Source organism: Tachypleus tridentatus, chromosome 4, assembly GCF_004210375.1.
Source record: "Tachypleus tridentatus isolate NWPU-2018 chromosome 4, ASM421037v1, whole genome shotgun sequence".
Classification (NCBI taxonomy): domain Eukaryota; kingdom Metazoa; phylum Arthropoda; class Merostomata; order Xiphosura; family Limulidae; genus Tachypleus; species Tachypleus tridentatus.
Genome location: NC_134828.1, coordinates 13,328,198 through 13,349,407, shown reverse-complemented (window position 1 = coordinate 13,349,407; position 21,210 = coordinate 13,328,198). Strand labels below are relative to the sequence as shown.

The 21,210-nt window shown below is 35.4% G+C and overlaps 1 protein-coding gene across 1 annotated transcript in view; it reads left to right on the top strand.

The window, feature by feature from the left end:
- The window catches only part of LOC143250025 (cytokine receptor-like), a 95,744-nt gene that overhangs the window by 47,083 nt on the left and 27,451 nt on the right, over positions 1-21,210 (top strand). The window lies entirely within an intron of this gene.

Below are 21,210 nucleotides of genomic sequence, written 5' to 3'. Positions count from 1 at the left end.
TCTGGTGAGTCAATGGTAAGTCTGCGGATTTAAAACGGTAAATTCCTGGGGTTCGATTCCTCTTGGTGGACAGAGCCCTTTGTGAAACATTTCGTTGAAAAATGTTTTTTGCATATTGAACAGGGTAAGTTCTCATGTTCCCTTGAAGTCAAAGCACTGTCTGTGTTACTATGGGACGTGCCTATGCGTGCTGACAAAATATGGAAACCATTTTGTGTTTTCGAACACTAAACAACAACTTATAGTTTGTTTGTTTGTTTTTACTTTAAAGTGATTCTAATGCATAACAACACAACCAGTAACGGACTTGAATATCTACTATGGTTTCTCATGAAGACCTTCCCACGAAATCGCGAGGACGAAAAGAATAATAAAAAAGAAACAACGAAACAACTGTATGTAAATAAATACAGCAGACGAAATCCAGACAAAGTCTTTTATTGTATAGGTGTCAGACACTCGAGGCTTCCGTCAGCGGACTTCCTTTTCAGTGAACTCTGTGTATGTATTGTGTTGATTTAGTATTTTGAGATCGACTGGCATATATATTCAGTGTGCTGTAGAAATGAAGAAAACGCGCTGTCTAGTCAATCATATAATAAAAAAGTACAATAAATAGTCAGTTTAAAGTAGTAACAGACGCCATCTAGCCTCAGGAACACGGTTTGTTTTCTCGTCCCATCTCGCACTTGACCATAAGAATTTGTTTCACATTGTTTCATGAATGAGTGGAACGGTTACGAGTGTGCGTGTTCGTTCAGTGTATTATAAAGCGAATACCATAGTTAGCAGTAATCCAGAGTTGTTTGGTGCGTCTGTACCACTGTCGAAAGTATGCGAGAACGAGGTTTTGTTATTAAAGACGTCTTTGATGAGATCCTCAAATTGCTTTCACTGTGAAATATGCCCATTCACACAGTTGAAGGGTTTTTCTACAAGTGCGATAGAGGGTTTTTAATAGTCAAATATAATGAAATAACAGTTTTAATTACCAGAAATATGGAACACCTGATTCGAGCGACATTTCCCAGTTCGGTCATAAACATCAGAGGAACTTGCCATAGGCGTTTCAAATTAGCAAATCCTTCGCAGCGATGTCGAACGTTGCGTGACGTCATATCGTGCTTGCACAATATTTAAAAGCGACCATTCGTCTTAAACTGCTGCCTGCCCGTGACTCGAGATCTTCTACCCCTAAAGCGAAAAGAAAAGGTTCTTGTTCGCTGAGTTTAAATCGAGCAGCTAGAGGTTTATGACCTTTGTAGTAAATCGGTTATGCGGATGTGGCAGAAATCGTTTTCGTTCGTTCTTTTGTATTTATATTCCTTCCTTCATAAACGTTTCGCTTTAATGACATGAATACAATTAAGTCGTTTTATGTTAAGCCTTTTAATCACACATGAATGGATACTTAACAGCTCCAGCATCGGAACTCCGAATCTAACGCCATTATGGAGCCGAAAGCTTTTGTAATTAGTAGTAGGATGTGTGTACGCGCGCGCATAATTTACGTGTGGCTACATAAGTGGTCGACTGCGTAAGTTCAATTTTTAGACTTAGTAAAGTCAAATGTAGGTTCGGCATGGCCAGATGATGAAGTGCTCGACTCTTAATCTGAGGGTCGCGGGTTCGAATTTCCGTCGTACCAAACATGCTTGCCCTTTCAGCTGTGGGGGCGTTATATGTTACAGTCAATCTCGCTATTCGTTGGTAAAATAGTAGCTCAAGAGTTGATGGTGGATGGCAATCACTAGTTGCCTTCCTTCTGGTCCGCCCTGCATAGCCAGGTGGTTAAGGCACTCGGCTCGTAATCTGAGGGTCGCGGGTTCGAATCTCCGTCACACCAAACATGCTCGCACTTTCAGCTGTGTAGGCGACATAATATTACGGTCAATTCTACTATTCGTTGGTAAAGAGTAACCCAAGAGTTGGCGGTAGGTGGTGATGATTAGTTGCCTTCCCTCTAGTCTTACACTGCTAAATTAGGGACGGCTAACGCAGTTAGCCCTTATGTAGCTTTCCACGAAATTCGAAAACAAACAATCTTTCTAGTAATATACTGCTAAATTAGGGACAGCTAACGCAGATAGCTCTCGTGCAACTTTGCGCGAAATTCGTAAACAAACAAACCAGATTTGTGGTATACGTTGTTCCTTATTGCATTAATGATCTACGAGAATACCTGAAATTATATTTCTTGTTTGATGTTGAATTACCGTTGATGGCAGAATTACGTGAAGTCCTTTTAAATGTCCAACGTTTTATATTGTTTTATTAAAGATATTTTACTTTTAGGTCAGATTTAAAACCAAACTGGCAACTGTGTTGTTCAAATAAAAAAATACATACGTATGTATGTATATTTATGTATTATTGCAATGTCAACCTCTGTGCTAGGCGACACAAAATGAAAATTGACGTTCATTAGTGTATATGTGGCGCTTTAAACAAAATTCCAAATTACAAATCTGAAGTGGGAAATAAACAAAAAAAAAAAACCGTCTTAAAAGCGCACGTGATTTCTGGAGGGGGACGTTCCATTTTCCATATTTTGTTTGACACGTTAAAAGCGGGTTTTTGTAACATATTTCTTGAATCTTAGTGATGCCGTAAGTTTGACAGATTTGAAGAAATTATACCCCAGGTTTTTAGTTTCTCGCTAATTACTGAAGAACTTCTCGTTGTATTTTATGTAGAAAAAATGTATGTCTTGTTGACCCAGCATGGCCAGGTGGGTTAAGGCGTTCAACTCGTAATCTGAGGGTCGCGGGTTCGAATCTCCGTCACACCAAACATGTTCGCCCCTTTTAGCCGTGGGGGCGTTATAATAAAACGGTCAATCCCCCTATTCATTGGTAAAAGAGTAGCCCAACTCAGTTGGCGGTGGGTGGTGATGACTAGCTGGCTTCCCTCAAGTCTTACACTGCTAAATTAGGGACGGCTAGCGCAGATAGCCCTCGTGTAGCTTTGCGCAAAATTCAAGAAACAAACAAACAATTCGAAAATTAAGTGCTTTGTTCAGTTCTTTACATTTAATGTTATAATAGGCAAAAAATATATAAAAAATTAATGTGGTAGCTATTACTGCAGTTTAATGGTAAGTTAAGTCCAACGGTTTGTTTTTATACAAGGTGTGCAGAGCACAGATAGCCCCTTGTATAACATTGCGCTAACAACAAACAACACTGATTACGATGTATCATACGGATCTAACTAGTTGAGAATGAGTTAAAAACAAGTTAGTAGTTTTAGGGTTAACTTTAGATTTCTTATTGGACATCGCGTGCATTCATCGGCTCAGCCAATGACAGAATTAGCGATGATGATTTATTAAAAGAAACTGAGGCGCAAAAAATGAGTTTGGTTCAGTATGGGGTGGTGCGGAGTGTGAAATGGGGTTGGGGTGCGTACACTTATGTGTATCATTTAATTTTTTTAATTTTAAACATTCATTGCGCTTAGAACGTGTTAACCTAGATATAGTTTCTTAACATGATATCAGAACACTCGTTTTCGTTTCTTTGGTTACAGACTCGGTCAAGTTTTTTTCTTTTTCATGCATTATTGAAAAAGGAAAAGGACAACGTGAGCGTGACTTGATGGCGCTGGGACAACTTGAAATACTGTTTTATTCTATTTACTTTTTGTAACATTAGATGTGAAATTTGCCTCTGATTTGTTATCTTTTAACATCGAAACAAAATTGGAATTGAAACAGTTAGGAATTCAAACTTCACGGAAGTGAAATGCTACGTGGTTGTGAATCAAGTTGTGACAGTTAAGCTTTAGGGTATTCTCCGAGACCCGTTATTATTAGTATACATGTGCATATACGGAAATAATAATGACAACATGTAGGGGAGCACCATATTCAGTGTTTGCCAATAATATCCCACGGTACAGTGAAAAGTCTAGGTTAATCCATCGATTTAAATTATTTCATTTACTTTTAAAAAGTTAATCGTGTTACACTCTTGGTTTCACTAAGAGCTAAAGCTATGAACTACTTATGCCGTTCTACCATGAAAAGTAATTGTTGAACATTTCAGTCATGCTAAGAACAGCTCAACAATAACATACCATAAATCTACATTTTATTATATCAAGTTACGTCACATTTTGAAATGTTAATAATAGTGCAAGGACTTACTAACACCTTAATGTAGAATACCTTCTTGTGGAATACAATTCGGTATCAGTGTTGTTCATGTGTGTTCTACCGTCACTTCACAAGTGAATGTTGAGTTTTGTCCTGCGTGCACAGCTTTTCGAACGCGAGATAGACGAACGGTCGGACAGACAGACACCATGTTTCGCAGTATATATTAGATTTAAATGTACTGTGTTTGAATGTAGTAGCTAAGGCTTGTCATGGCCTAGCGGCTGAGGCTCTCGTCTCGTGATCTGTGGGTCACGAGTTCAAATCTTATTCACTGAACTCGCTCTCCCTTTCAATCATGGGTGCGTTAAAATGTGACGGCCCTCTTCGTTGATAAAAAAAAAAAAAAGTAGCCCAATAATTGACGCTTGGTGGTCTGTTACGCAAAATGCAACACAAATTTAAATAAATCGAATATAACACTGACAAAACACCAATTAGAATTTTGAACAGCTGTGTTTATGCTGATTAAAGTTCAAACCCTTAGTAAATGTTTGCCCGTAGCTCCTTCGTTTAGGCGTTTATTGTGTGCATGTACTGTAGTGTGCCCATTTTTATTCTTACATAAACATTAGAAAAGCAGCTAATCGGTGTCACTCGAAATAGAAAATATACAGTTTTTATTGTACAAGTGTCTTTGCTGTAATGTTAAGATTGTTTGTGTTATGTATATTTACTTGTGATGTAAAGCAATCCCGAGTAACAACGAAACTAGCGCCCAATGAGACAATAAGCAATGTAGTTGCACGTTTCTACTGTAGTACTGAATTCGTGACAAAACACAATTTACTTGGATTTGACACGTTTTGAGGTAAATTCAGTTGATGTACGTGTTCGCGAAGTTTTTATGGTGCTAGAAACTTTCTAACCAATATTTAAAAAAAATAACTGCTTACAGAAGGTGTTTTAACGAGATATGTGAACTTAAAAATGATTGGTCTCATTAGAAAATGGTTTTAAGTTTTATCAAATGTGGTAAAGTCTGTTATTTTAGTTTTTCCCTAGTAATTGTGTATAATAAAATTATGCTTCTCTGATTCGTGGTTGTTCATATCTGACTTTTTAAGCTTAAGAAATGTAATATGGGGGTGTGAGTTTCTATAATAACAGTGATTGTAAAATCCAGATTAGTGTTTCAAGCAAAAAAGTTTGAATTAAATTAGTCGAAAAGAAAGGAAAAAGGATTGACCTGAGGATTCAGGACTATCTAGAAAAAAGCTCTGCAACAAGTCGTAGACCAGCCGTGGTTGCAAAATCCAGCTTACAGTGTTTCATGTAAAAACGTTTGAAATAAATTTTAAAGATTTCCAGTTATTATGTTGTCAAGAGACTACGTGTTTATGGCCATTTGGAGGTACCTCTTTCACAATGGTAATCTAACTCGAATAACCTTCACGTAACGAATCGCTTTCCTGCTCCACGTGCTTTGATGGGTGAAAATGCATTTGTAAGTGACGGAACGACTTAAGGTTTCACGGTTCGATAACTCTTGCCAGCAAAATGGGTTTGTTTCTGTGACCCTCAAGGTGGTAAGTAACAAATGAAAGTGTGGCCACACATTTAACCCTGCAAGTAACTCGTAGATTGATCATGTGTGGGTATTCTATTAAAGCCTGGGTCTCTGACACAGAAGGGAGCTAATATCAACTTATCGCGAATGAAGAGTCGCCGAAAAGTTTCGCAGAGACCAAACTTTGTTTTAAGGGCGATAATAGTGATTGGTGGAACCTAAATCAGATAAACTACGTGATTGGTGGAACCTAAATCAGATAAACTACGTGATTGGTGGAGACCAAACTTTGTTTTAAGGGCGATAATAGTCGTGAAATAGTTTAGAATAAGTAAAGGAAACTTTAGTTTACCAATACAAACCTCTACCACTCGTACAGGTTAATGGACGGAATACGACTCTGTGTAGGGCGCACTGGTACTGAAAAAAACAAAACAAATAACATTATTCTACCATCATTCTGTCCTGCTGTGATAACTGCTTTACCACATTTGACCTTTTTATTTATTTATGTGTTGCGAAAAATAAAACTGTCTTATGCATCATGTCAACTTAACTTCCGTATCTACTCCCCAGTGTCATAGCGGTATGTCTTCGGACTCACACCGCTAGAAACAGGATTTCGATACCCGTAGTGAGCAGAGCACAGACAGCCCATTGTGCAGCTCCGTGTTTAATTCCAAACAAATAAAACTTCCATATCTGGGTACACAGAAATTTCTTTTATTTGAATGTCTTCTTTCTGTTGCGATAAGGTAACATAGCAATTATGCTAAGTTCATTATGTAAATGAAAAAAGAACACAATAACGCGGGTCTTTCCGAACATCGAGGGTAGTTATTGAATATCAGAAGCTAATTAAAATTGGCAAGCGAATAGCGTAGTTTATTCAAGACAATCAAACAAAACTATCGGTACTACGGATGTAGGTAAGTAATGCAGGTATCAAAGGATGTAGGACTCGCACAGCGGATGGGGATACACTGTATATTCTCTATTCATAAGTGTCGTATATATTAAAATAAATTAGGAGTAGATATAGATGTTCAAACGAAATGATGCATAAAACTTTGTGATTATAAATAAAACTGAGTGTTAAACCGTATGTGATAATATATAAAACTGTGATTATAAAACCATATGTGATAATATATAAAACTGTATGGTTAGAAAATCATGTGTGATTAATGCAGTTTCTCTCACGTTTAGCTGTGTTATTTCAGAGGATATTAATAAAGACATTGTGCCTTTCTTAGTATTATTTTTGTTGTCGTGTCATAAACAGCCCCATTCTTCTTGTCTCGTGGAAATACCAGATAAGAAACATGGATATTTATGGTGTAATTCAAACCCTCCAACATAAACACTGATTGACCCGCTGGGAACTCGACTTATGCGTTTAAAAAAAACAACAGAAAGTGAAAGAGTATAGTTGGTTCAACAAAGGCCTCTCGTGAAGGATGTGTGGCAAACATAACATTTAGTACAGTTGTATCATATGTAGTTTCACAGTTCCCAGCATGCGTCACTGGATTCTCTTGATTATGGATTGAATGAAAAGTATGTGGTAATACTGGAATATTTTCGGCACGTGCTAGTGACGTATTTCAACTCCAGAAAAGCTGAAACATGGATGATAACGGGCATATTGCTTTAATGTCAAATACACTTATCGTATGTCAGTCATTTACGGTCGAATTAATAAAACAAATGCACACTTTTCATGTTGAATAATATTAGGTTTTTGGACGAAGGATTCTCAGAAACGGATGTTTGTTTATATCAGGATTAATGAGTACACGCGCACACTTGCACGTTAAATAAAACAAACGTCAGTCTTTAAAAAATACTAATACTGTATGTAGACTGTTGTTACATCTAATTTGTGTGTGTGTAAACTGTACTTACTGTTGTTACATTTAATTTGTGTGTGTGTAAACTGTACTTACTGTTGTTACATTTAATTTGTGTGTGTGTGTAAACTGTACTTACTGTTGTTACATTTAATTTGTGTGTGTGTAAACTGTACTTACTGTTGTTACATCTAATTTGTGTGTGTGTAAACTGTACTTACTGTTGTTACACCTAATTTGTGTGTGTGTAAACTTTACTTACTGTTGTTACATCTAATTTGTGTGTGTGTAAACTGTACTTACTGTTGTTACATCTAATTTGTGTGTGTGTAAACTGTACTTACTGTTGTTACATCTAATTTGTGTGTGTGTAAACTGTACTTACTGTTGTTACACCTAATTTGTGTGTGTGTAAACTGTACTTACTGTTGTTACACCTAATTTTGTGTGTGTGTAAACTGTACTTACTGTTACACCTAATTTGTGTGTGTAAACTGTACTTACTGTTGTTACACCTAATAATGTGTGTGTAAACTGTACTTACTGTTGTTACACCTAATTTGTGTGTGTGTGTAAACTGTACTTACTGTTGTTACACCTAATTTGTGTGTGTAAACTGTACTTACTGTTGTTACACCTAATTTGTGTGTGTGTAAACTGTACTTACTGTTGTTACACCTAATTTGTGTGTGTGTAAACTGTACTTACTGTTGTTACAGCTAATTTGTGTGTGTGTGTAAACTGTACTTACTGTTGTTACATCTAATTTGTGTGTGTGTAAACTGTACTTACTGTTGTTACACCTAATTTGTGTGTGTAAACTGTACTTACTGTTGTTACACCTAATTTGTGTGTGTAAACTGTACTTACTGTTGTTACACCTAATTTGTGTGTGTAAACTGTACTTACTGTTGTTACAGCTAATTTATGTGTGTGTGTAAACTGCACTTACTGTTGTTACATTTAATTTGTGTGTGTGTGTAAACTGCACTTACTGTTGTTACATCTAATTTGTGTGTGTGTAAACTGTACTTACTGTTGTTACATCTAATTTGTGTGTGTGTAAACTGTACTTACTGTTGTTACATCTAATTTGTGTGTGTGTAAACTGTACTTACTGTTGTTACACCTAATTTTGTGTGTGTAAACTGTACTTACTGTTGTTACATTAATAATTTGTGTGTGTGTAAACTGCACTTACTGTTGTTACATCTAATTTGTGTGTGTGTAAACTGTACTTACTGTTGTTACATCTAATTTGTGTGTGTGTAAACTGTACTTACTGTTGTTACATCTAATTTGTGTGTGTGTAAACTGTACTTACTGTTGTTACACCTAATTTGTGTGTGTGTAAACTGTACTTACTGTTGTTACACCTAATTTGTGTGTGCGTAAACTGTACTTACTGTTGTTACATCTAATTTGTGTGTGTGTGTAAACTGTACTTACTGTTGTTAAATCTAATTTGTGTGTGTGTAAACTGTACTTACTGTTGTTACATCTAATTTGTGTGTGTGTAAACTGTACTTACTGTTGTTACACCTAATTTGTGTGTGTGTGTAAACTGTACTTACTGTTGTTACACCTAATTTGTGTGTGTGTGTAAACTGTACTTACTGTTACACCTAATTTGTGTGTGTGTGTAAACTGTACTTACTGTTGTTACATCTAATTTGTGTGTGTGTGTAAACTGTACTTACTGTTGTTGCATCTAATTTGTGTGTGTGTAAACTGTACGTACTGTTGTTACACCTTATTTGTGTGTGTGTAAACTGTAATGCACTGTTGTTACATCTAATTTGTGTGTGTAAACTGTAGTTACTGTTGTTACATGTAATTTGTGTGTGTGTAAACTGTACTTACTGTTGTTACACCTAATTTGTGTGTGTGTGTAAACTGTACTTACTGTTGTTACATCTAATTTGTGTGTGTGTAAACTGTACTTACTGTTGTTACATCTAATTTGTGTGTGTGTAAACTGTACTTACTGTTGTTACATCTAATTTGTGTGTGTGTAAACTGTACTTACTGTTGTTACATTTGATTTGTGTGTGTGTAAACTGTACTTACTGTTGTTACCTCTAATTTGTGTGTGTAAACTGTACTTACTGTTGTTACATCTAATTTGTGTGTGTGTAAACTGTAGTTACTGTTGTTACATTTAATTTGTGTGTGTGTAAACTGTACTTACTGTTGTTACATTTAATTTGTGTGTGTGTAAACTGTACTTACTGTTGTTACATCTAATTTGTGTGTGTGTAAACTGTACTTACTGTTGTTACATCTAATTTGTGTGTGTGTAAACTGTACTTACTGTTGTTACACCTAATTTTGTGTGTGTGTAAACTGTACTTACTGTTGTTACACCTAATTTGTGTGTGTGTAAACTGTACTTACTGTTGTTACACCTAATTTGTGTGTGTGTAAACTGTAACGCACTGTTGTTACACCTAATTTGTGTGTGTGTAAACTGTAACGCACTGTTGTTACACCTTATTTGTGTGTGTGTAAACTGTAACGTACTGTTGTTACACCTAATGTGTGTGTGTAAACTGTACGTACTGTTGTTACACCTAATGTGTGTGTGTGTAAACTGTACGTACTGTTGTTACACTAATGTGTGTGTGTGTGTAAACTGTACGTACTGTTGTTACACCTATTTGTGTGTGTGTAAACTGTATGCGTACTGTTGTTACACCTAGTGTGTGTGTGTGTAAACTGTAATGTACTGTTGTTACACCTAGTGTGTGTGTGTGTAAACTGTACGTACTGTTGTTACACCTAGTGTGTGTGTGTGTAAACTGTACGTACTGTTGTTACACCTAGTGTGTGTGTGTGTAAACTGTACGTACTGTTGTTACACCTAGTGTGTGTGTGTAAACTGTACGTACTGTTGTTACACCTAGTGTGTGTGTGTGTAAACTGTACGTACTGTTGTTACACCTAGTGTGTGTGTGTGTAAACTGTACGTACTGTTGTTACACCTAGTGTGTGTGTGTGTAAACTGTACTTACTGTTGTTACATCTAATTTGTGTGTGTGTAAACTGTACTTACTGTTGTTACCTCTAATTTGTGTGTGTGTGTAAACTGTAGTTACTGTTGTTACATCTAATTTGTGTGTGTGTAAACTGTACGTACTGTTGTTACATCTAATTTGTGTGTGTGTAAACTGTACTTACTGTTGTTACATTTAATTTATGTATAGTTGTACTCGTTATTGTTACGTGTAATTTGTGTGTGTAGATTGTACTTCAAATATTAGTTTATTCTTCACAATAGGTCATAGTTCAGTTCTCACTTGTTATTTTTAACTACCATTTTAAATTAATACCAGTCTGATTCGTTCCATCTTTATAACCTGTGTTTTATTTCTGTAGGTGTAGATAGACGGAGTGGTACATATCGTAACCATGACTTCAACTTAGGTGACTGATTTTTTTTCTTTCTATTTTATTTTTGAAAAATTGTTAAATTCTGTTCTTACACCAGCTGTAAAGTATATCTTTTGGAAAAATGTTATTAGTGTTACTATCTGTCTGGAACGTCTCATCCAATGAAAATCTACTTTTAAACACCGGTATATACACTTCTAAGCCATTCATCCGACTCATTCAAATACCCGCATGTGAGATTTATATACCTATATACAAATCCGTACTAAGTTATACATTCATCTTTACCCTAATAAAGCAAACAGAAATAACCTACAAATACACATTCGTGTCTGTTCCTTTTTCACTTATTGACTTATTCAAGCACCATTCCGTTCATTCGTTTTTTTGTTTTGTCTGTACTACCTGGCTGTGCACTCTCTCATTTATGAATTTCGTATATTGATTCGTATATAGATATACATGTATTTACAACAATAGTGTGCATATAGATTTTGCTGTTTTGAACGTCTCACGAGAACGTGGCTTCCTTTGAGCTGAATGAAACTGTTTTTTATTATTATCTATTTTGGTTCGTCGTCAAAAAATGTGAAATATCCAGCCAACGTTCATGTACGTTTACCGATTTTGTAGACTTGAGAAAAATTAGAAAAGATTCTGTTTGTTTTATTCGCTCCTTTGCGCGTATACTCGATATTCTGATAATGATTTTCTGAAAGCGCGCATGCTCTCTTTTAGTGTGGCCCTTCAGATTATTATACAAGCAGATGTGAACAGCAAACCTGCCAAGGCCCAACAAGTTTTGTTATTTCAAATTAAATGTTATCCACAGCAAAAAACAGGTTTAATTTTTTAGACGGCCAACTCTATGTCTGTTAACATGTTACTTGAATGGACATAAGTATTTATTTTTAATTGTAATGTCTCCATAATTTAATAGACAAAAGAACTGAAAAATAATAAATGATAAAATCTAACTAAAAACTTTGGGATCCTTGTAGTTTATATGTTGAACACAACCATGTGAAAATGTCTTAAAAAGAGACATCTGGACTGAGATGGTTTTATTGTCTGGATTTTTTAGACCTTGTACACTAATCCCTGGACACTGAATCCAAAAAGATTTTTGTTTGTTTATCACGTACAAATTTTTGACAACTTCATATGTACTTTTACACAAGTGAATCATTTTCATTTAAACCTGGTCCCATTTTGTTATGCTTAAAAATGTTAACAACCACTGGCTATAGATTTCTCTAGACCAATTGCGACGTGAGAGTCTTATTGAATATTCTATAACTCAAGCCTTGTGGTGAACGAAATAATAATTTGAATTAAAGTTTTCCTTCCTAATTTGTAAAAGAATCCCTATTTGATAAAATCAAGTATTATTTTCGAAATCTACGTAGCTGAATTATGAAAAAAATCAGTTATTAAAACAACAACAAAATTTTAGAAAATTTAAATATTTTGGCCTGTGTAATCTGTAGGTGATTTGCGCGTTATCTTCTCTCGTGAGACATGCCACTGGTGTATTTGATCTAAACACATTACATGTGATTAAATGTTGGTGAAGCCCGGTGGTTATTCACTTTGTCTTCTAGAAATACTTTAATAATGTCTAGGGTTGATAGTGGGCGTCGCTAGTCCTGTGTGAGAGGGAATAATCTTTCGTTCTGTATCATCAAACGCAGTTGGTTTAATAACAAATATCTTAAACCCGATTTACCTCCCATGAGTGATGTGTTTTTGTTACCATTACTAATATTGTTGGTTGTTAGTTGGAGTTTTTACCGCATATGCTTGGACTTAATGTTTTGGGTTAAAAGTCACATACATATGTGCTGTCTCTCCCCCTTTTTCTTTTTTAAATTTTTTATGGGGGGAGGAGGGAAAGAGACCCCAAAAAATGTTTTAAACTTTTTTTTTCATCAGTTTATTTGTAAAAGAACCATTAGGTTACCTCTTCAGTTATTTGTAAGATTGTGAATTTTCAGCTACAGATGTTAAAAATAAATATATTTTTGAATGTGTTGCGATGGTTTTTATTTATTGGGGGGGGGTCTCTTTTGGATCATTTTAATCTTAGTCATTTAATTACCTGGCGACTTCTTTATTTTTGATACTTTGTTAAAGAATAAACTAAAAATCTACATAACTAAGGTAATAAATTACTGTCGTCCCAACTACCATACTTCAACTGGCTTTTTAATATCGCTAATTCTTAACATTTCTTGAACTCGCCAAAAGATTCCAGATGCGCGATTATCACGTCACAGCAAGACTCCCTCTTTGAACCATAAATATGTTTAAATTAAAATGTTAAAATAAAGCATACAGCAAATGTAAAGTATATTTAGCAGCTGTGAAGTACACTTTTGGTATAACTCTTTTTGTGTCCCATAACTACTTCATATGCATGTTGCGGCCCGGCATGGCCAAGCGTGTTAAGGCGTTCGACTCGTAATCTGAGGGTCGCGGGTTCGAATCACCGTGCACCAAATATGCTCGCCCTTTCAGCTGTAGGGGGCGTTATAAAGTGACGGTCAATCCCACTATTTGTTGGTAAAAGAGTAGCCCAAGAGTTGGCGGTGGGTGGTGATGACTATCTGCCTTCCCTCTAGTCTTACACTGCTAAATTAGGGACTGCTTTGTGCGAAATTCAAAAACAAACAAACAAATTCTTCAATAGGGAGTACTACGTGAGAAATGCCAGGCATGACGTAGCTTTGACTAGTTATTTGTCTCTCCAGTTCTCTTCCAGGCAGCATTGCCGCCAAATTTCACCGAAATCGAAATCGAGTAGCTTTGCGCGAAATTCGAAATTCATTCAAACCATATGCATGTTGCAATAGACATATACAGGAGGGGGGGACGTGTCCCCCAGAAAATGTTAATTTGTCTTATATAACATAAAAATATGTAAAACTGTGTGTGTGTTTTTTTACAACGCACTAGACGAGACCTGTTTATATATCATATCCTAATTTTTAACTTTGGCTTTCGTAAATATTTAAACTTTCATAATTTAGCAAGTCAAACACAGAAGATGAACATTTTGAAGTACTCAGAGAAGGATGGTAATCAATCACTCAGTAATATCTGTACAAACTCAGTGAAAGCATAACCATATCGATATGAAGTACCAGTGAACTTCAAGGGAATACCGAGTAAATATGAACTTGTGAAACTGTCTTGTGTTATTTTGAGTTTCATTTCTACGTTCGATTATTGCAGAGAAACTTGTTCAATCATTTTGTAGGATAATTGGAATAAGATCTAATAAACTACAGCAGGTGCACAAGTTTTATGAGTACATATTACTGAAGTTATGAAAAAGTTCAGGTATTTATGAAAGCTAGTGTTAAAATTAGGAATTGAGATCATATTTGAACAGATCTCGTCGAGTACGTTCTGAAAACATAGCTTTGTATCTTTTTCTGTTATCAAATAAAATATATGACAAAATAATATTTTCAAGGAGGGGCTATTTTTTTTATATCCACCCCCCTGTGCATTAATTTCTTTTTTCTCCTGAAAATAGACTCCTATACAAATTTGTTTTTGTTTCTAAATTAGCCCTGTGGCACCAACATGCTCACCCTTTCAACCGTTTTTGGTCAATATAACCGATTAGGGCCTGGCATGGCCAGGTGGTTAAGGCACTCGACTCGTAATCCGAGGGTCGTGGATTCCAATCCCCGTCACACCAAACATTCTCACCCTTTCAGCCGTGCGGGCGTTATAATGTGACGGTCAATCTCACTATTCGTTGGTAAAGAGTAGCCCAAGAGTTGGCGGTGATGACTAGCTGCTTTCCCTCTCGTCTTACACTGTTAAATTAGGGACGGCTAGCGCAGACAGCCATTGTGTAGCTTTGCGCGAAATTCAAAACAAACCAAAAAAAAATTTCTAAATTACTAATGTATTCCAATACAATTTCGAACTTAAATTGATTTTGTGTTTTAAAACTATAAACTCAGAAATAGGTTGATATTTGGGGGCACTTTTAGCACGTGGTAATGTTTTTTTTTTTTTTTTTTTAGTTGATGTTATGATTACTTTTGTGGTATTTTAAGCCATTGTTATGATATCTGTGGATTTTGTTATCACGTTTGGTAGTGACTTTTACGATATTTTAGCTCATACATATTTTACTGAATTTTGTGCTACATAGCATATATTTTCATATTATCTTAGCTTTTATTTCAGCGATTTTAGGGTAGTTTTAATCGATGTTGTACCGATTTTCTTTTAGTTTAATCGATGTTGTACCGATTTTCTTTTAAACCGTAGACCAAGCTGCTATTATTTATTAAACTCTAGATATTTCAATAAACTACCACCGGCATTAGTTATCGTGAAGCGAATCATTACATATCATTGTGTAACCCATGCATATATTTTTTTTTGGTTGTGGTTGACCTGACACGTACGTAAAAAAAAAAATCTGACCTACTGGCCTAGTTGCATTACGTCGTGAGTTTGATTGTATCCAATTCTTAATTAGTTTTAGAAATCGAGAAAACTTTTTATATCAAGTCTTTATATTCAAAATATGGAGTTATAGTAGATGTATGTGTATTCCTAGCCGCACAAATAATAGTTCTACAGTTACGTTTATATAATATACAATTTTTTAAGTTTTCTGGCATTTACCCAAGTTAGCTTGACATTTGAATTTAAGACCTGCAGTGTTCAGAAAAAGGATACCACTTCACTAAGGTTATATTTATTTAACTAACTCATGAATATATAACCTGAAAGTGGCTATCCTAACCAATAAACAAGTTGACCACGTCTTTATGTCGCATATAAAACGGGTCCAATACACTGATTTGTGTTTCTCCCATTGCGCAAGCGTCGGAAAGTGGGTAGGGAACTGAGAATGTAATACTCAGAACGCGGTGTTGGCAGATCGCGTCTGCTCAGAGTTGTTAGCACGCGTGTGTTGATGATGAACCGGCCCAAACTGCTTGGCAGGTGGACAGAAAACGAAGCAGTCCATGTGTGTGTGAGTTCACTCTCTGAGATTTGCAATACCCCTGTTTCTTTCGTAAACGGTAGGTCTTTCTATATCGATCGCTGAGTTGGCTTTGGTTAACTAAAGTCCGCGACCCTCCGGTTCAGTCGTAATGTATTTAGTAATTTCGCGAAGTAGCGACTCCACCCGCGAGAGTGCTCTCTGCGGATAGGAGACTCGGGACGTTGCTAAGCAATAACAATACCAAATTGATAAAATTATTTACACCAGTTTCTGAGAGAGGCACTACTACAGTATCGTATTTCGCCACCCCTCTGATTTCCACAAAGGTCACTGTTACGTCTTTCAGCGTTACAGTTAATTAAGCACTTTTTTTGTAAAATGTTTGTCGCGGGCGTTTGGGCTAAGTGAATATTTGTTTCACTGTGTATGAAAATGTGGGATTTGAATAATTGTATCTGAAGCTTACAGTATAAAAAAACAACTCAGTTGACACAAATTAATCAAGACACAAGTTAGTTATCTTATTAAATATTTTAGATACATTAAAGATTGTTGGACAGGTAGATAGTTATAAGTGAATGGTTAAAAACTGTCGAGTTTTCATATTTTGCCGCTCCGTAAATTCCGTGGTCGTTGAGTGCACTGGGATGGGCGGTAACTGTATGTTACAGAAAACACAAGTGTAAAAGATGACTTTTCAGAAGTTTTTCATCTTCATTCAGCTTGTTTCAGCTGTTTCAGGCCTCTCGTGGTATCCTCGTGGATTGTAAAACGTCATCTTATACACTCGTGTGTTTTCTACAATAGGTAGTTGCCATAAATTCCAGTTTCTCAAAATGTTGTTTTCCTTATTATCAGATGGATGAATAGTTTTAGGTACATTTGGTCAGTACATGTTGCAGGAGAGTCACTGAAATTGGTGTAATATTGTTCTCGATGACAAGAAAACCCACTTGTGGAGAAACGGCTGGTATGGGTTGAGAACATTTGTTATGCGGAGGAGTGAACAACGTTTCGACCTTCGGTCATCGTCAGGTTCACCTTAAAGAGATAACTGGCTGACAGCTGACCACATGTTTGAAGGGTGTTGTGTAATTGAGTGTAGGTATACAGGTGTTCCTTTATATTGGTTTATTTTGGGTTTAAGTTGTATAAGTAAAGCTTCTTTAATTTTGCATTTGTTTGTTTATTTATTTATTTAGTATTTGGGTGTTTTTTATGGTTATGTTGTGTTTATTTGATTTGCAGTGTTCGAAAATGTAATGAAGGTGATTTTTTGTGTTCTTTGAATCTGGTTTCCATTTTTCTACTTGTTTCTCCAGTGTAGAAGTCCTGGCAGTTATCACATTGTATTTTATAAATAATGTTGGTGTGGTGTTTGTCAGTATGGTTTTTATATAGTATAGACCTTAGTTTTTAGCGAACTTGACGGTGACCGAAAAGGTCGAAACGTTGTTCGCTCCTCTACATAAAAAAAATTTTACAACCCATACCAGCCGTTTATACATATATATTGGTGTAATATTGTGCCCAAATAGAACTAAAGAAACTACAGGTGCTGGTGAAAAGGTAAATACCTTTTTTTCTTTCTGTTGTTGATGTAATTGCTTGAACAAAAGGTGTTGAATTCTAAAAGTACTGTTATAATGTCAGCTGTATTAAACTACTATATCCAGAGTCAGTGTGGCCTTTTGCCAAATATCAAGGTCTTACAGGGCAGCTGGAATCCAACAGACTTACTAGCAATTTATAAATTTGTTATTTATAAATTGGGTACTTACACAAGGATGAATAACACACCATTACTTATTTCAAATTTTGACACTGATTATTGTACTTTAACTTTACCATCACTCACAAGAACTGTCAAACCAGTAAGCTAGACTTCTTGTTCCTGGAGCAGGTCAAGGGTCAAGTGACCACAATGGGAGAAAACTACATAAGTAATTCCAAGAACCCATGAGTGAAATCAAAGTGGAATGTGATGCTATGTGACCATGCCTCTCTAGCTACATGTGCCTTATTTAGTGCCGTGGAGGCCTTTCACTCAACACCAGGGCTCCTCCTTAATTGAAATGGATCTGTGGATAAAGCAAAAAAATCGTTTTGAGTGAATTTGTTTTTGAGGAAATCAAGGCTTTCTTTTTACAGTTTGTAAGTTACTGAGTGAAGGAATTATTGTAAGTCAACATTTTGAGTGAGTGCAAATCTTTTGTTCAGGTTAATGCATCAGTTCTTCAAATAAGTGACTCATCAAACTACAATACAAATACATTAATTATAATTGAAGGGTGTAATTAAAAAAAACACATGATAAAACTGTTAGTAATTACAAAAAATTTGTTAAACTTTGCAAGATAGTTTTGTACATGCATTGTGATAAAGAGGGAAATCATTGCAAGTGTAACTCATGGCTTTGCAGTTGTACGAAAACCATGTTTTTTGTGTGAGGTGAAAGTTGGCCATTTGCTGTTGTCCATGAGATGATGAGGACTTTCTGGTGTCACAGTGAATCTTAAAAAAAAAAAACCCAAAAAATAGTCTTTTTTTTTTTCTATTTGCTTTAGGAAAGCTGGGGTTTCTTATGTATTGGGAAATGTAAACTTCCAAAAGTGCACAATAAAACAAAGGTAAAGTAGTTATCATCGGAAGAACGTATTGCAACTGTGTATGTGAGATTAATTTCCTGTAGTTTATGGCAACATGAACCATCTAGACCTTCATCAGGTTTACGTATAGTGAAACGTCTGTCAAATGTAGTCCAAAAGAGTTAGTGTTGGGCAGTAGCCATAAGGCTGAGTGTGACCAGTAACGGAGAAAGAAGGGGAATGTATTTTTGACGTTCGGAAGCTAATGAACTGTTTATTGCACATAAACATGAAAACATTGCATTTAGTGACTCTTGTGTTTGCTAATAGGATGATAATTCTCTCAGGAAATATTAACTCACTTAATGTTTCATGCAGGTTGCCAAAAAATGAGTATTTGTAAATCCTCTATGAAAACCACATCCCCTGCTATATCATTTCCTGCAGGTTTGTTTGCTTCCTGTATTGCTTAGCTATGAAACATCTTGATAAAATCAAGACTACCAGGAAATTTTACCCACCTCCTCTGAACAGTTCCCAATTCAGATCACATGGTACTTAAGTCGTGGCTTGGACTGAACTTTTTTGTTTTAATATATACATGCTACTCTTGTTACCAACGTGTAAAATAATTCACGAGTTTCATTCTTACAGTTTCATTTCCATAACATTTCTTCACAAAAATGTTTGTGTTTTAGGCTTTAAAGACCGTGATAATAATTTCATACTTAAAATATTTTAAGGTTATAAACATAAGAAGCAAGCTAAAGATACCTTTTGTTGAAATGTTATTCATGACATTTTTCTGTTTTGTTCTTTCATAAAAAATATTAAGTCATGAAACTGTTAAGTTTTCCAGTCCTATCAGAAAGCTTATTTTAACATTGGTATTTAGAGCAGCAGTGCCAGAGATCATAAACTGAGAATATTGTTGGTCATCAGGTGAAGTACATGTGGCTCTAACATGTATGACCTCCTAGGGCCTGGTATTAGGGTTAAAATTAACATTTAAGGAAATGCAACCCTACTGTATGATCATTTAAGCAAGTTGCACACTAATTACACATTGCTTGTATTGTGTTGCTGTGTGAAAATCTGATGTAAAAGCTATTTGAGAACAGTTGTTGATAACTGCAGGCAGTGGTTTTGACTCAACCTACACATGCATGGTTAATTAATAAATTTTAGTTGCATTATGAGAAACTTGGAGAACATCAAATTTATTAAAAAAAATATTAGAGTTTCACATTGAACATCCCAAAAGGAAAGTACATGAAATTACTAAAAAATTACGGTACTGAAGTTTCTTTAATTGTTCAGAGAAGTCTTAACTACCTTACTTATGTATAAAATGGACTTTATAATGGTTAAAACAGATTTTACGGGTCGTCAGGTAAATACCGCTAGAACAATATTTTTTGGTAATGACTGAAGTTTCTTTAATTGTTCAGAGAAGTCTTAACTACCTTACTTATGTATAAAATGGACTTTATACGGTTAAAACAGATTTTACGGGTCGTCAGGTAAATACCGCTAGAACAATATTTTTTGGTAATGACTGACTGTTGTCTTGTTTTTATTCAGTAAAATGTTTGAAGTAATAAACAATCACTGGAATGTATGTGAAAATCACAAAGGAAAACCCAGAATATGATCAGTTATTTTAGTTGTTATCAGTTGGTAAGTTGAGCTTAAAAGTGTTTCATTGAGAAGCACCTGCTTTAAGATTATGAATATATGCATGTGTTAACACTATGTGGTGGAATTGTAGAAACTACCCAAGCATCATGAGGCAGGCCTGATAAAGATTCCAAAGAGTTTATGAAAGTCGATATGTTTCACACACACACACACACACAACCAAAGATTTAATCATTTTATTGGTGGAATAGAGTTTGGTATTACTTACTCAGATACTTTTCATTTAACCCTGTTTGTCAGGTTTTTTTTCTCTGTAGTTGTAGATGCATTCAGAAGGCTTAGAGTGAAAACAATGTTGATGATGCAAGTAAGATATAGCGTATGTTTTCTCTGAAGTTTATGCAAAACCTGTGAAGAAATGGAACATATAATTTGATGTGTGGAAAAGTCTGACTGCTTGGAATTATTTTATAAAATTTATTAATGAAGGTAGTTTACAACTTTTTTATTACAGCAAAGACTTTTTTAAATACAATTTCATAATATTTTGGCAAATGTATATGGTAAGAAAGTGATTAATTAGCATTGTTACTGCAAGACACCTCACATTTTGGCATAGTATTCTATATTATGTGCGTGTCCTGTAATTATGATATGTATAGAATAAAGTAAGAACAGAATAAATGTATTTTGAAGACTATCCACAGTATTTCCTGATTCATTAGGGTGACATTTTTTAAAATTTAACCATTCTGTATGTAGCATTTGAAAGCTTAAGCTAATAATTCAAATTCTTTGAAACTTCACAACAATCCTAAGAATTATGGGTAAAAAATATCTGAAACAGTATAGTTTTTGCATCAGAAATCAATGTAAGAGTGACCGTTGAAAGCCAGATAGCATTTGATACAACATACATTGTCAGTTGCTATGTTCTTACGCACCTGAGATTCGAAGGCTGTATGATGCATTATTTGTATTTCCCTTGTTCTGACAAATTGAGTAACACTGTGGTTCACCATTTTTTAACTTACTAGTGTCATTAGACTGGGCAATGTGATAAATTGTTTGAACGTCAG